Raw genomic sequence first — 15,619 nt, 5'->3', positions numbered from 1 at the left:
GGGCATCTTTTTCAGATAGAGTGGAAATATTTGCATTTATTTGGATAATTTCTAACATACTTCAGAAGTTAAACAGTTTAGAAATAAAAACATACTTAAGTTGAAATATTTTCTTTTGAAAATTTCAAATGAAAAAAAAAATACTATTTTAAACTCACCTACCTACTTGGCTTATTTTTTTTCCTTTCCCTCCCTCTTTTTTTTCTTAACTTTGAATTTGCTGGAACTATACCCATATTCAGGAAATCACTTTTCTTAGAAAAGTTATTAATTCCAAATGGTTTTGCTTGTAATGTTGGAAGCTAGCTGGCTGATTCATCCACAGACGAAATGAGGAAAGTGACTCTATTTCCTTCATTATGTTGTCAAAGACATTGTGGATTAATTTAGTGACATACATAATATTCTGTACTACTGAAATGGGTATACAGTGATGTACTCCTAAATACCCTAATTCTAGCATTATCCCATTTTGCAACATACACTTTTTTCTCTACATTTGCACTGTAATTTTCTGTAGTCAAGAACAAGAAGTTGAACTATGTTTCCCAAGTTAAGATGGATTTTTATCATCCCCTCTCTCTTGCAGCTATGAAATGCCTATGAGTAAGTGCTAAATGTTCAGCATTTCAGAAGGAAAATATTTTCATTGAAGCAGATGTTTCTCAGATTCTTCAGGAGCCTAAAACATTTCCTGAAACTGTTGCTACTCTCCACAGGGTAAGTAAAGACTTTACAAAACCAACTATTTCTTTGAAATAGATATTACTACCATAATGATTTTCTTTGCAACACAGTAAAATAAAATGACCTTCTATTTGAAATGAGTAATTAATGTACAAAAGACATTTATTTGTTCAAACTAAATGTTCTGTTATAATCATAAAAATGACTCAGATGTTCATTAGCTTGTTTATGTGAATGTCTGATTAAATGCTTTCATCACATCAACCTTCCTATGTCTTTGATATTTACTAATGAGTTTGGGGTTTTAAATTCGATAAGTGTCTGAGGAAGTACTAGAATATGTTAATATTGGGAAAATTTCATTGAAACGAACCTATGAACTAATCATTAAGCATTAATCATACATAACATTATTGTGACATGTAACTGTGATCTTGGTATGAGTACTAGGTACTTATGAGTTGCAACCCATTGAAACAATGTGTCTTTCCCACAAAGATATAATAGCTAATTAACTGAAAAATAAGTGCATTTTTTTACAGAATTAAACATAAGTGACATAAAACATTACAAAAAGAAATAAATGGAAGCTCAAATAATGAAGCAGAGAGCCCAAGCATGTTAATATGTAAAAAGAAAAAGGCTTAGAATATAAAAGCAATAAGGAAACATTATAAGTTTTGACTGTTCACTTTGGTAGTTTTACTGAAGCTGTTGCCTGCAATATTAGCTAGTGATCCTCTATAAGACACACTGCATTAGTTATCTTTTTCAACCCCTCAAAAATACTTGTAGTAAGCATTAAAATATCAGAAACAACTCCCTTACAAACTGAAATGCTTCTTTTACTGTTATCACTGTAATTCAGTCTCTAGATTCAGACTCCTCCTTTTTTTTTTAGACACCTTAGTTTAATTGAGAAAGGTTTTAGACCCATGGAGGCAGAAGCCGTGAACTGTGAATGGAAACTACCTTTGTATCTACTGGCATTGCATTGCTGAATATTATTATTCTGTTATATTAGAGATCAACAATTAACTGTTGAGTGAGTATAGAGGCTTGAGTATAAGCTTCTGGTTTATCTTCAAAAACCTGTAGATATTTTGCTCCTTTCTCTTCTCCTGCCCCCCCCCCTCCAGCCCCCCCCCCCCCCCTTTTCTTTCTTCCCTTTTTAATGTGTGTTTTCTCAAAGTTCCTCCTAAAAGATGTTAAATTCTAACAGCAAAAGAGGAATTTTATGCCTGGACTGCTCCAGGGCCAGTGTAGATGCATTAATTACATTAATTGTAAGTTGACAATCCTAGTCCTTAGCTGTCTGGGGCCTTATCCAAGGCTCGCTGACGTCAATGGGAATGTTTCCACTACCTCCATTTTGGCTCAGGTCCTAAATTTCTGTGGCAAAATATAATGCTGTGAACTAAGCTGTCACAAAAAAATGTACTGCAACTCTTCGAATCTGAAAATAGCAGAGTGTATACAGAATTCACAGTAAGAATTGTATTGCTGTTGTTTTGAGTTGCTTAAGCAGAGGGAATACTGCTGGTTTAACCTTCAAATTACTGGTTTTCTTTTATAAGATAAAAGAATGTATCTCACGTATGTTCTGTGTAGGGAGAACAAATTCACTTTAAGATTGTTCCATGGTGCACCTTCTTAGGCGATTCTAATGAGATTAAGAACATTGAAAGAATGATGAAATAACTCTTGTGCTACTCAATAGTAAATTCAGTAGAAGAATTAACACAAATACTTCTCTGCTCAGTTGCCATAGAGCCATTTCACAAAAGTGAAGTGCAATGTTTTCCCCCGCTGTTTCTGAGTAAAATGATTCATGCAGTCAGAGAATTTAAGGATAGCATGGATCTGAGTAAAATGATTCATGCAGTCAGAGAATTTAAGGATAGCATGGATTATTAGTAGTGTAGCTTCCTGAGTACTATACCATTCTATATAAAAATTCATGCTTATTGCCTTTTTATTCATTAGAACTTTTTAATGAATCATCTGGATCTGTGCTTAAAGTAACAAGGCTCCTTGCATTGATACTTGCAATCTAACATGGCTTGCCTGTTTCATCAGCAACCATTAACGACAGTAATTGTTCTGTATTAAAAGATATAACAGGAATACACTGAAAAGGTCATAAAAAGATAATTGCACCTCAGATAATATATATAATGATAGCTTGTTAATGTTTTAAGATGAAGCTTACAAAAATGTAACCTGTTCAGCTCACTCTATGACTAAACTTGTATATTGTACATATCTGGCTTTCAGGAAAGACACAACAGATCTTCATTTGGAAATGAAACATCTCATGATGAAAAAAATTTAGGGGAGACATTTTTGGCTGACATTATGGTAGCTTTGAAAGACATGTACTAAAATTGGATCTGCCAATAAGTATAGGGTTTGTCACATTTCTTTCCACTTTGGAATTGCAGCCTTTTGGAGTTACTGAGTTTCTTAACTTACCATAGTTAAGAAACTTGCTATCCTTTGGGCTAGTAAAAAATTTTTTCAAGAACTTCCAGTGCTGTTTTAGCCACATTTAGAAATGCTATTTAACATAATTTAGAAAAATGGGGAGGATAACGCCAAAAATGGGCAATGTTCCACAATGGATTTGGGGAAAAAACAAGATTGGGCTCTCAAATTTCTGCATGATTTGGAAATCTGGCATAAGGCTCACTTTTTTTACAAATGGAGACAAATGGAGTTCAAGAGCTAAACACTGCACGTGATGACTTGGCATCATATTACGCACAAGACTCATGAGGTACTATATGAACCATTTTTAATTAGTTAATTATTTTCCACTCACAGTATATGAAACTTTATGGTTTCAGAGCATGATTCACTCACTTTCTCAATTACAGTAAACAAAAAATGCAAGGTTTCATAAAAAGATCAATAATAGCAAATAGGGAAACACAGTTTCCCTGAGAAAAGATAAAATAAATCCTCAGATATTTTCTGTGAATGTTTTTTTTTTAGTTTTTTGTAAGAGTGTTTATTCACAGGCTATGCAAGCTATATATAGTGGTTTTACTGCTGCAGTAACACCTCAGCAAACACTTTTTTTCTTTGCACATTTCTTTTCTAAGCTCATCTGGCCTATTTTAGAGCACAAATAACTTTGCTGCAGCTGTTGTACATGACCAGTTTGTCTCCCACGCACTCTAGTCTCAAAAGTGCAAACTTCCTCTTTTTCTGCAGAATTTCCCTGAGAAAAAGTCAGCAGTACATTTGAAATAGGGATACAGTGTCCCAGAGAGGGATGCCATGGATAAAGTAGATGGGTTATGGATATGAGCTTTTGTTTCCATGAAATAACTCAAAATAGTATTTCATGTATCTAGTTGCTAATGGGAACAATATAAGTGCAGGTTTTAGGCTTTCAGACATAGTCCAGGAACACTTAAGCATCTGTGGATTTAGAGTAGATCCTCAGAAGTCTGTTTTCAGAAATAGTATGTGTCAGTGTGTTTTCATTCTGTGAGTAAGAATTTGTAAGAGTCTGATGTGGTGCAATAAAAAAAAGCAAAAACCAGATCTGATACAGAAGTGCTTCTTTACATAAGGACGTTCATCTTTTTGTCAAACAAACAAACAAGGACCCCTCAGAAAACAACTTAAAACATGAATAATAGGGCAGGAATTTGTTTGGGTCAATTAAATCAGAAGACTATCTGATTATCTGTTCTGGTTGGGTTTTTTTCCCCACTTGTTTTCAATCTATGTTAGAAAACTAAGATCTAAAACTAAGCTTTAAAATTAAGTCTTTTCAAATTGAAATGGAAAAGTGATTTCCACTTATGGAAATGCATAAATTGATGGCTTAATGTTACTGAAAACTCACAGGCATTAAGAATGCCCTTTTCTCCTGGGAGAAGATAAACTCAAATTCATGCTGAATTCACTCTGTTTTTAACCAGCACAAGTGTGTTGGCTTCTGGTTTTTTAATCATGATTTAGGTGGTTATATCCAAGATTATGGTCATATCCTTAACAAATAGAACTGCAGGTAAATCTAAATGTTTAATTTGACAAGTAAACACTAAAAATTCAAAGCACAGATATAACAATTATAAATTCTGTAGATGTGCAGTAATAGTCTACAAATCTATAGACAATCAAATATAACAAGCCTCAAATTTTGGAGTAAAATATGCATAATTGAAGATACACTATATTGATTTGCATTTGCAAGCTATGTAAGTGAAACTACAGGAAAATCACTGATGATTGTTTAAAGGCTTTTTGTTTTCAAGCTAGCTGCAAGCATACAAAATCAACTCTTGATTGCTCCTCTTGATGTTCTACTTGTACTTAATCTTTCAGTGAACAGCAGTATACTTGCAAAGTAATGTGGGGAAAGCACTTCAGTGACTTATCCTGTATTCTGAAATGTGAGATTAAAAAAGAATTACAGAAAACATTAGCCGTTTTGTGGGATGACACAGTGATTTTAAAATCACAAGTCTTTTGGATAACATAGCAATATTGTGTATGTCAGTGTTGCTTTTATTCCTAAAGAGCTAAATATAAGAATATTATTTTCACTGTAATGAGTTTTTGTCATAATATTAACTCAATTTATAAACTGTAAGATAAGTCTTTCCTGAAAATTCTTCAAGGGTAAGATAGAAGAACCTTGAACATTATTTTTATGATGTAGATGGAACTGATAGAATGAAACTCGGATGGCTTCATTTTATGATGTGAGATTCTGAACTGGCAGCTTTAGAACTAATAGTCTGAGTATCAGAGTCAAAGATTGGAGAGGGTCTTTTGCATTTGTGTCAAAAAAAAAATAGCACAGATAAAATGTCAGTTTGGATATGTGATTGGAATGTCATTTTGATGTCATTTTGAGCATTCCACACAAGATCCCTCTGTGGTTTTGAAACAAATTTAATTTTAAACAAATTTCTTCCATCTCCTAAGATTTCTTTTAAAATATATTCTGAAGTCTTGTTTCACAATTGAATCGCTGGTCAAGGTGTGAAAGGATGCTGTTTTAAGAAACCTCTTTTACATGATTGAAAACTGTTAGGAAAGCTCAGGTTTCTGTAAAACAAAGTAATTCTCATTGAGGAACGTTTTCCTAGGTTCACCAGGAGATAGGATATTAATGTGAGCTGAAGATAACTAGACAGATTTACGAGAGGATTTCAAGAGTTAGTGTGAGAAGGAAGAAAAATACTGCATTTTTACAAGCAGAAGGTAAACCTGATTCAAGAATAAATTTAAAATACTCTTCTGGTTCAAATCAAAAGTTTCATATATTAAATTCTGGAGGATAGACCATGACAGAAGTGAAAGGCTCAGTACGTCTTGAGTCATCCAGGCTCCTGTCAAGGGCTTGAAGTGATGAACTGCGGCCACAGCTGAACTTTGGCAGACGAGCTTGTTTGTCACTGTCCATGGTGCTGTTGGACAGCGCCTGAGCACATTGTTAACCGGGAGGATGGTAATCATTACGGTTAAGAACAGTCATTCTTATTTTCATTAATATATTATGACTGCAATCTTCAAATAAATAATATATTCCCATCACAATATGTCATTCCCTTCCTTTTAAATCTTTTTGTGTCAAACATACTGCCAGACAGTGCTTTGTATTCTCTATATTCAAAACACTGATTCTTTATGAAAGTGTCTAAGTTTTCAACTCAAATGCTTTTAAGGGTAACTATTAAACACAAATCAGTGAATCTAATTAAACGTCTTTATTGACATTTAATGTCTATAATTTCCTTTAGAAAACATATTTTATCTCTCCTGAACAAGGAAAAGGTGAGAAGAGGTGGAACCATGTGTGTTTGGAAAGGAGTTAAGTAAATGGAGACTGAAAAGAGGGAGGTACGCACAGGAAAAAGCAAAAAGATGGGAGGAAAAAAAGACAGAAGCTAAAATCAAGAGATGGCAACAGAGTAATTAAATTCTAGGAAAACAAAGTGAACAAGAAGAGTACACTCCTCTGCCTAAGTACCAGGTTCTGCTAGTTCTACTTTTTTCTCCTTTATTTTTTTAGTAGCACCAATCTCAATATCTCTTCACTCCTATCACCTGTCAGCACTACCTCTTTGTGGCATGCTTTGCTTGATTTAAAAGGACTTCTGTCCTTTTAAATTTTCTTCCTAGCCCTTTTTACCATCTGTTTTCTAAGACAGGTTAACTCTTCATCAGAACTTCTTGGTCTGTGGCAAAGGTGAAGATATATGCAAACATTAGACTTTCACTGAGTTTGGGCATGTTGGTTATATACACCAGTCACCATGCTTACATTGATGAAACAGATGAGAGACCATGTTCAGAAAACCCCAGAGTGAAATGGATATGTTGTCCAAAGAACCTGGTATATAGCGCTCTTGAGAATGATTTCTTGCTGCTCATCTTTTTTGTTTCCTCTTGGCAATTACAGTAAGTTACTTCAGAATTCCTTCTAAAACTCTGAGAAAGAGACCAAACCTTTTAGCCCAGGGACCTTCCCAAATTCAGTCAGGTAATGAGACTACAGTACAAGCTTGTGCTGGTTTTTCCAGCCTACAAGCAAGTTCAGCTGTTCATGACTGATTGAGATTACTCATGTACATTTTTCTTTCTATAATCTGTCATTATTTGAATTCTTGAAATATATTTTACTGATTTGATGCCTAAAAGCCAGTTTTATACCCTTTTTGATCCTTACTGTCTTATTTCAATGAGCACTATCAACAACAGCTCATTTCTTTTTCCTTCAAACCTAATTTTATGGTTTATGTATTTTAGATGCAAATCTTGATGGCCTTATGTTCTCTTTTAGGTTTTTAGAAGCAAACAATCCGGAATGTGAAACATTTAGAGGCTTAAGGTTAGGTACATGACACATTTGTAAGATCTACTTCTTTGAAATTGTTCAGTTTTTATTAAGCACTTGAAGCCTTTTGAGCCCTACATAACACAGCTGGATAGTTCCTGTAAAATCAGATGATAAATGGAACTGGTTCCAAATATTTCAAAATACATTCTGATATAAAATTGATCTCTGTAAAAATCAATTATTAAAATCTTGTTACCTTTCATATGCCTACAAGGACATGTAGAACAATGGCATGTTTGAAAGCCATGTATTATTGAAAAATATATTTCCACCATTCCTTACTGGAAACCAGAGTAAAAGTCATCCTTGAAATCACACCAGTAATAAATTTAGGGTTCTTTTTGAATGTTTCTGTATATTACTGATTTAAATACTTGTAAAATGCAAGGAAATTTATAGTTTATATTTTGTGAGAGCAGAATATTTCAGAATTTGTGGACACTTTGTGCTCCATTGGACTATATTGCATTGTACACTGTGTAATTGTGACATGAATCAAGCCATGACGTGTGGCAGTAATAAAATTTGTTACTGTATTGTCCATTTTGTATTGCAGTGTTCTGTCTCAGAGGTCCTCGTTATAGAAACAAAAGCTCTGTTTTGCCTGCCATTTAGCCTTCCAACACTCTTAATTAAAACAAAAAAGCTGCCAAACACAGAGTTTTTTGAGGTTAGGTAGCCCAGATGGTAGCCAGTTCTGAGTTATGTCTATTTTCCTAAGTATCAAAGTCAAGGCTTGAAGCACAAAAAGCTGTGTGTTAATCATTTTACAGTCTTGTGAGACATTCTAAAAACAGACACACAACACATTTGACAGCATCAGGGAAAGTAGAAAATGTCATGAAAAAAATGTGTCTGAGAAAGCAGAGACATTGTGGAGTTTACCTCCATTCTTCACAAAACATAATTTGGAAGCATTTTATAGAAATCTTAAAAAAATGCTGGATTTTGCCTTACCAATTTCTTGTCAGAACATTTACTTATCTACAAAGACATAAAGTTAGCTGCAACTCAGCAAAATTGCTATATTATTAAGGACCAAGTTCTCACACCTTTTTCTTTTCCAAGGTTATTTGTTGATTTAATGGAAATAACTACTTTTTTTTTTCACTATCCAGAATTTAACCCACACAGAGGTTATCTGTCACTCACTTACCAAGTGTTTCCAGAGGACCTAACTGCAGTACTATGTTTTGATTCTGTCTCTGACAATGAGAAGGATGGGTTAAGGGGTGACAAGCAAAATTGTGAAGAACATAAAAAATTATAAAAGCATAATAAACAATGCTGTTTGAATCTGGACAAAGTAGCCTGCAATGAGGTTGAAATCATCAGATTCCTAGTTATCTTGCCTGATGAAGCTGTCCTTGCCAACACATCTAAAGGTGTTTGCAGACTAGCCAAGCATTTTGGTGTAGAGAGGGATATCACAGCAAAAGTGAATTTGATCAGCCCACATGTGGGTACCATCAGATAAGATAAGAAAAGAAGGAAAATATGGGAAGAAAATGGAGAAAATTGCTGGGAAAAAAATAGACTGGAAATCTGGCTGGGCTGTAATTTATGGCTATTCTAAAGGAACATTAGTTTTAATGACAACTGTCAGAAGCCTTTTGTGTACCTATGTAGTTCAAATCTGAAATTGTAACTGAAGCTGAAGAAAAACTGAATGTGTCTGGAGTGCATGTTTCCAGAGGAATGTTTTCTCCAGTTGCTATTGCAGTTAAGGTGCTACCCCATTTGCCCCACCTTAGCTCTATCTCCTTCACACAAATACATGGATTATTTTTATTCTCAGACTCTTGACAACTCTTCTGGGAGGAAAAAAAAAAGAAAGAAGAAAATACATTTTCAGGTGAAACCTCTTCACAATGAAGTCACCAGTAGCTTTACATTTAATTCAGTGCAGCCAGATGTGAATTGATCCTTTTTTTCTTAGTTGATGCAAAGAGAAGCAAAACTAGGGTTTTGTGCATGAAAAAGAAAAATTCACTGGCTCATGTAACTTACATGAAGAATTTCAGGTACTTTTGTGAATACTAGGAGATTGAACTAAAAGTAGTTACATGTAAAGTTTCAGCATCACTATCCTATTCCTAATATTCCTTTCCATGGGAATTGTTAGTTGCTGATCATCAAAAACTGTTGTGACTGTACATGATCTGATTGTATATCTGAAGACTCTTTGTCTTTCCAGTGCATTATCCTGTTTTTTCCAGAGTGAATTTGTGCTCTGCAGTGCTTTAACGTTGCCTCCCATAACAGCACATGGGCAGATACACAATTTCTGTCAGTCCTACTTTGCATTTCAGTCATAAATTAACATAATTAAGAGAGTTCTGATTTAAATGTGAATTGCTCCATGTTCAGAATTAAAGGATCAGAAAATTTTATTCTTCCTCAAATATCAAGCGTTAGTGCAAGATTATGAAGATGCTTACTGCAAAATGCCTCTTTAATTGAATGATCAATGACATTTATTATTTATTGATTTATTTTGCATGTGTGTGTTGGTTTTAGCATTTCTGGGAAGCAGTGAGCATTTCATATATGTTTTAAGGTGCAAGAGACATCTGAATTCTAGAGAGAAAGTACACTTAACCATTTATTCAATTTACCATATTCATACTACAGGCTCAGATGTCTGTGTTTGACAAGAAAAATGTATTCCTGATTGCAATAAAACACAATAGATTATTTTGGGTACTTTATGGCATTTTTGTTAACCTTAAAAAAAATACAGTCCTTTTTCTAGCTGAGCAGATGTCCTGTGCATATAGTATGAAACAAACAAAAGAGATGTATTTTGTCTTGTTTAACTTAATCATTGTTTATTCTGTGGAGATTGAGTTTGATTCATTGTCAAAACCAAAGGGGACCTAACCATCCTTCATGTATTTTCTTCAAGACACCACAAAATCATTAGATCTTCAGTTTCTAGTAAAGCAAAATTTTGCAAACAGAGCTAGATATAAGCGAACAACTAAAGACCTGTAAATTTTTTTAGTCAGGAGCTAATTTCAGTCTTCTTCTACCAAAGTAACAATGTGGGGAGGAGACAAGTACTTATGAACTAATAATAACAATAACAGTAACAATAACAACAACAACAACAACAACAACAACAACAACAATAATAATAATAATAATAATAATTATTATTATTATTATTATTATTATTATTATTATTATTATTATTATTATTATTATTATTATTATTATAAAATTATAAGTAAATAATATGCTTTTATTATCTCTCCTTCCCTTGTTAGGAAGCACGGTCATCAGAATGTTATCAAACTGATGATGCTTCATTTACAGAATGGAATTGTAAGAAAAGCTTTAAATACTATTTTTGCCTAATCTTCCCACTGTGAAAGGGCTCAGAAGCTGGCTAATTTCCAAGAGACACTTAAGCAAAGTGTACATGAGTAAGCAACTACTGAGCAACTAACTTCTCCTGAACTGTGCTGCTTTGAGTGGCACAAGTGCCCTTGTTACAGCAGGAGACAGAAAAGGTCTGTAATGCAGAACTTCTCTGAAAAACCTGTCTGTGGTGTCATACTCATGGTACTTTTTACATTGCATGGGTAAATGATCAACCTAATTATATTTCTTATATCCATCATAGAAGTCTCATTACTTTTTTCTCCCATCTGTCTCTGCCCATCTGTTTTCTCATATGGTTGGTCTGTAGGATCTTTGGGGCAGGGGTTTTTCATATCTATGTACAATATCTAAGGGGATCCTGCTTTACTACTAGGAATTATAAGCAAAATGATATAATTAATATTTCATAACCGAACTTGCATATGTAAGAAACTAAGCTATCAGTAAACTATAAACACTTGAAAGCCTGAAAATTTCAGATTTAAAGCAAATCAAGGGATCCTCTTTAGCATATGGATAGCTTCTGATTCGGTTTAACCTGTCCTTATAACCTATGTATTTTTCCTTATGTCAGAAGTGCACAATTCAGCACATATTTTTTCTATCTGTACGTCTATCAGAGTCAAGATTGTCACAGAAGTGTAGGATTATTATCACCAAGCATTGCTTCAGAAAACATGGAATGCACAGAAAGCATGGAATACTCCTTTGGGATTTCTGCCTAGTCTCCTGGCCTTGTCTGTTTGCAGCATTCTGGGTAGGGCATATTTCCAATGACACGCAGCCTGCTTTGGTTTTTTTCATGAAGACATGTAGATTCTACTCCCTGTCTCAGCAGGTCAGGATTCTGCCTTCAGTCTGGAAGAGTTTCTCTCTCCCAATTTGAAATTGAGGTTTCACTGTGACACAAAGGTGTTAGAACAGTCCAAGCAACAATCTCCGATTTTCCCCTAGAATATTCTTATTTAAAGAAATAGTCATGTGGAATTCTTAAAGCAGCGCAGATATTATAAATAAAATACCTGTGGAATAGAATTGTGAAAAATGATAAAAATACCAAGTTGTAACTGTGTAGATGAAGACAACAGAATGCAAGGCTATTTTTTAGACATATATTTTTTTTTATAATTAAATTATTGATGTAATAAGTGTAAACTGGGTACTTAGGATTAAACTATGCTTTCTTCTAGCTCATCCTTCGTTGATTATTTGTGTGTATGTAATTTATATAGTAAAAAAATTTATCTAGGTGACACAGAATTCTTGATTTTAGGATTTGCATCATCTGTGCCACCTGCCTCTGTATGTATTCTTATTTTTAAGTACTATAGCAACACTCTTCACTTGTCTGGTTAGAAAATCACAGTTCCCCTTACATGAGTTTCACACGCATTTTCTTTAAAATTTCAGTACTATAAAAGGTGCCAGAGGAAAAGTTTAGGGGTTCATAACAGAAGGAAGAACAATTGGAGTTGTGAATTTATAACAGAGGCAAACTTGTAGATATCTTTAAAGGCTGATAGAAAAACAGATTGTGGAGCAATAAACAAGAAACCTTAGTCCACAGCAAAGTAATTTTGTTTAGTTCGCCCTTTGGTGCAAGGTATTTATAACAAGCCAAATTACCTTGCTTTTGCTTTAACTTGGGCATGTCTATAGGAACTCTTTCCATGTCTTTTTCAATAATCAAAATGTGTTGCATGCCCAAGCCCCTGCTCTCTAATGCTATTGACATTTAGTGACTATTAATTCTCTGGTAATGGTTGTAGCAATTGCAAGTATTTTTATAACTTTGTCATTTATCTGAGAACAAATATTATCTCTTATTGCATAGCAATTCCATGAAAACTCCATGTCAGAATGTGCTTTGCTGAATCCCTGGAAAGATCCAATATATATATTTCTAATCTTAAATGTACTAGTTGTGTCTACAAGAAGCACAGGAGAGGTTTCTCTTAAGTGCTTTCTCAAGCATGCCTTCCATGATGTACATTAGAGTCCTGATCCCCTGGTATTGCAAATACAGAACATGCCCTGGTGTATTTTCCATTCCACTCTGGTTTTCCTGCCAGTGAAAAGCAGCATGTACCCAGCAGTGCTTCACACCCACCTTTGCTTCAATAAGCCATCTAGAAAAGGCAACAATTCAGACAGCAGGGATTCAACTCACAGGGATTCCTTGACACTTAGTACATGGTGAGATGTTCTGCCTTGGAAGCCTTTAAGTGCTTTAAGTTATATAAGATTAAAAAACTACTCTAACCAAGAAAGGACTCTATCCAGACTTTGCTTTAAACATGGAAAATAAAATATTTTCAAGTAGTGCCCAGACAAGACAACTGCAGCTCCTAAAGGAGAAAAGAAAATATTTTGTTAGAATTCTTTAAAATTACAAGGAACAATAACACAGTATAGTCAGGAAAAAAATGAAACTTTGTCAGGAAAAAAAGAATAATTTCTAGGAAATTTTAACCTGAGGATATTTAGAGTCATAAAAGAGGATTTTAGCTACTGCTAGTTTGGTATACATTAATAAGGTAAATAAGTGAAAATAGGGATACAAGAAAAGGCTATTTTTGCTCTATGTGTGGAAGGGACTGATCACTGTATTGAATAGAACCTTATTAGTAATATAAAACTGAGAAAATAGATTCACAATTTTTGATACATAGATTTCACCACTGTACCCAAACTTTTATCAGAAAAGATATTTATTATATATTTAAAACAAAAAAGTGACCTAATAACCTGAGGTATTTTTCTTTTCTTTTAACTCTGGTCACACTGTTAAAGGTGTGTCTTTATAGTGCATATGGGATTCTATTTCCTTGTATAATCCACCTGCTTTTCTGTAAGTACATAAAAAGTAAATTATAATGGACATATTTTGTGGAGAAAAAAAAAGAACAAACAAACAAACAAACAAAAACAAAATCCCCAAACCAAACAGTAGACTAGTTGAGTTTTAATGTAATTAGAAAAAAATTATACTTTATTCCATTTATATTTTATTCAATTTTCTCCTTTATATTCCATGTAAATACAAGACATCAACTGGTGAACTGTAGTTTTCAGAAAGAAAAATACAGCTATATTTAGGCATGTGTATTTTTTACTTAGATGCTTGTAAAGAAAACCCTTAAACATAATTTTAATTCTTCTTTAAGAAAGAGAGGCAGAACTAAAAACTATAATTTCCTACTATATTTGTATGTTTTTTACTTGTTTTAATTTTAGAATGGGAAGTAGTTCCACCCATTCTCATACAGGTGAATTTTCGGCTTATAAATAATGATATTTAAGTGATTAAGGATAAAATAAGCAACTAAAGGTTATTCTTTTGGCATCTCACTCTCTGGAACTCTGTGATTTGTGTAACTGCATGCCATCCTTGTTAACCATGACAGAGACTAACCAGAGTGACTCGAAAGGAATCAACACTGTAATAATTGATGCAAGATGCTGAAGACATAAACCAATTGTGGATAATTCATTTCACTTCAGTTCATGATTTCTTGATGAATAATCATGAACTATCTGGAATTAATTAGCTAATGCATGTTTATGAATAACAATTGCTTTTGTATGTTTCATGATTTCATGTCTCCTTAGAGTACTTCAGAGGAAGAAAAATGACATGAACATGTGAAGAGGAATGCTGAAGAAAGATGGATCACAAAGATTTGTGATTACTTCCAGAATGTTATATCAGAAGTGATAAGAGGTTAGCAGTTGATCAGTACATTTCTCTGAGGTGATTATGTGAAAAGAAATATAAAAAATAGGCCATGGTAAAGCAATTTACAGCTACAGAAAACCCCAGCTTAATGCTCTGATTGTTAATGTATTTGTACCATTACAAATTGTAATTGGATAATCTATCATCAAAACTTTATTGTATGTATGGCAGCAACCATAAAATTAAAGGTAAAGGTTTCAAGGATGCGAAACTGAATTTCTAGAAGACAAACTACTTTTGATGTAAGGTATATCTATGTGTCATTTTGTTGCTTAGCTCACTGTCATTCATGTCAGGGAATTACTATTTGTTTTAAGTTATACTAAACAATTCACATCTTTTCATGTCATGTACTTGCAAATAATTTTAAACATATTTTTTTTCAAATTCAGAATTTTTTTCCATTGCATAAATGTTTTCTTTAATTACACAGAAATATGTAAATCCCTTTAACAGCATTTAAGGTCAGAAAATCTATTTACATTTCATAGGTTATCTGGCTGCACATCCTCTAAGAAAACGGAAACAAAGTCTAATCCTTCAACAATTGAAAGAATTATTTTGCAGTCTCACAAAGCATTTATTTAGGAGATGAAACATAAATCACTCTCATGAAAGTGTAAATTAACTTTGCTATGAACCCATGAGAAATTAAGCTTGATCTGAAAAAGCTGTATATTGTGTTCCTAAGCCATTGGACTCTCTGAGAAAGATAGGGTAGCAGGATTAATGAAGAGCTTAATGATCTCCTGCTGTGATGAAGAGTCCAGGAAGCAGCTGCTGTAAAAGGAGATGTTCTGGTGCCAGCTGAGGAGCATTTGTGGAGGAGTCAGGGAAGGTATTTTTGCAGGGTAGGTAGATAAGTTAGGAAGGTTATAGGGAAGAGGAAGGAGTGGTTGCTAATTGTCTAATCCAGGTTTTGGTCTTCTTTCAGG

The 15,619-nt window shown here is 33.8% G+C and overlaps 1 long non-coding RNA gene across 1 annotated transcript; it reads left to right on the top strand.

The window, feature by feature from the left end:
- The first annotated feature begins 337 nt into the window (after positions 1-337).
- LOC140682619 (uncharacterized) lies at positions 338-14,888 on the top strand. The gene is made up of 2 exons (XR_012054531.1): positions 338-720; positions 14,558-14,888. It is a non-coding gene; the product is annotated as an uncharacterized lncRNA (long non-coding RNA).
- Positions 14,889-15,619: the final 731 nt, after the last annotated feature.

Source organism: Taeniopygia guttata, chromosome 2, assembly GCF_048771995.1.
Source record: "Taeniopygia guttata chromosome 2, bTaeGut7.mat, whole genome shotgun sequence".
NCBI lineage: Eukaryota > Metazoa > Chordata > Aves > Passeriformes > Estrildidae > Taeniopygia > Taeniopygia guttata.
Note: the sequence above shows the minus strand (reverse complement) of the source record. Positions and strands in the feature narration are given on the sequence as shown.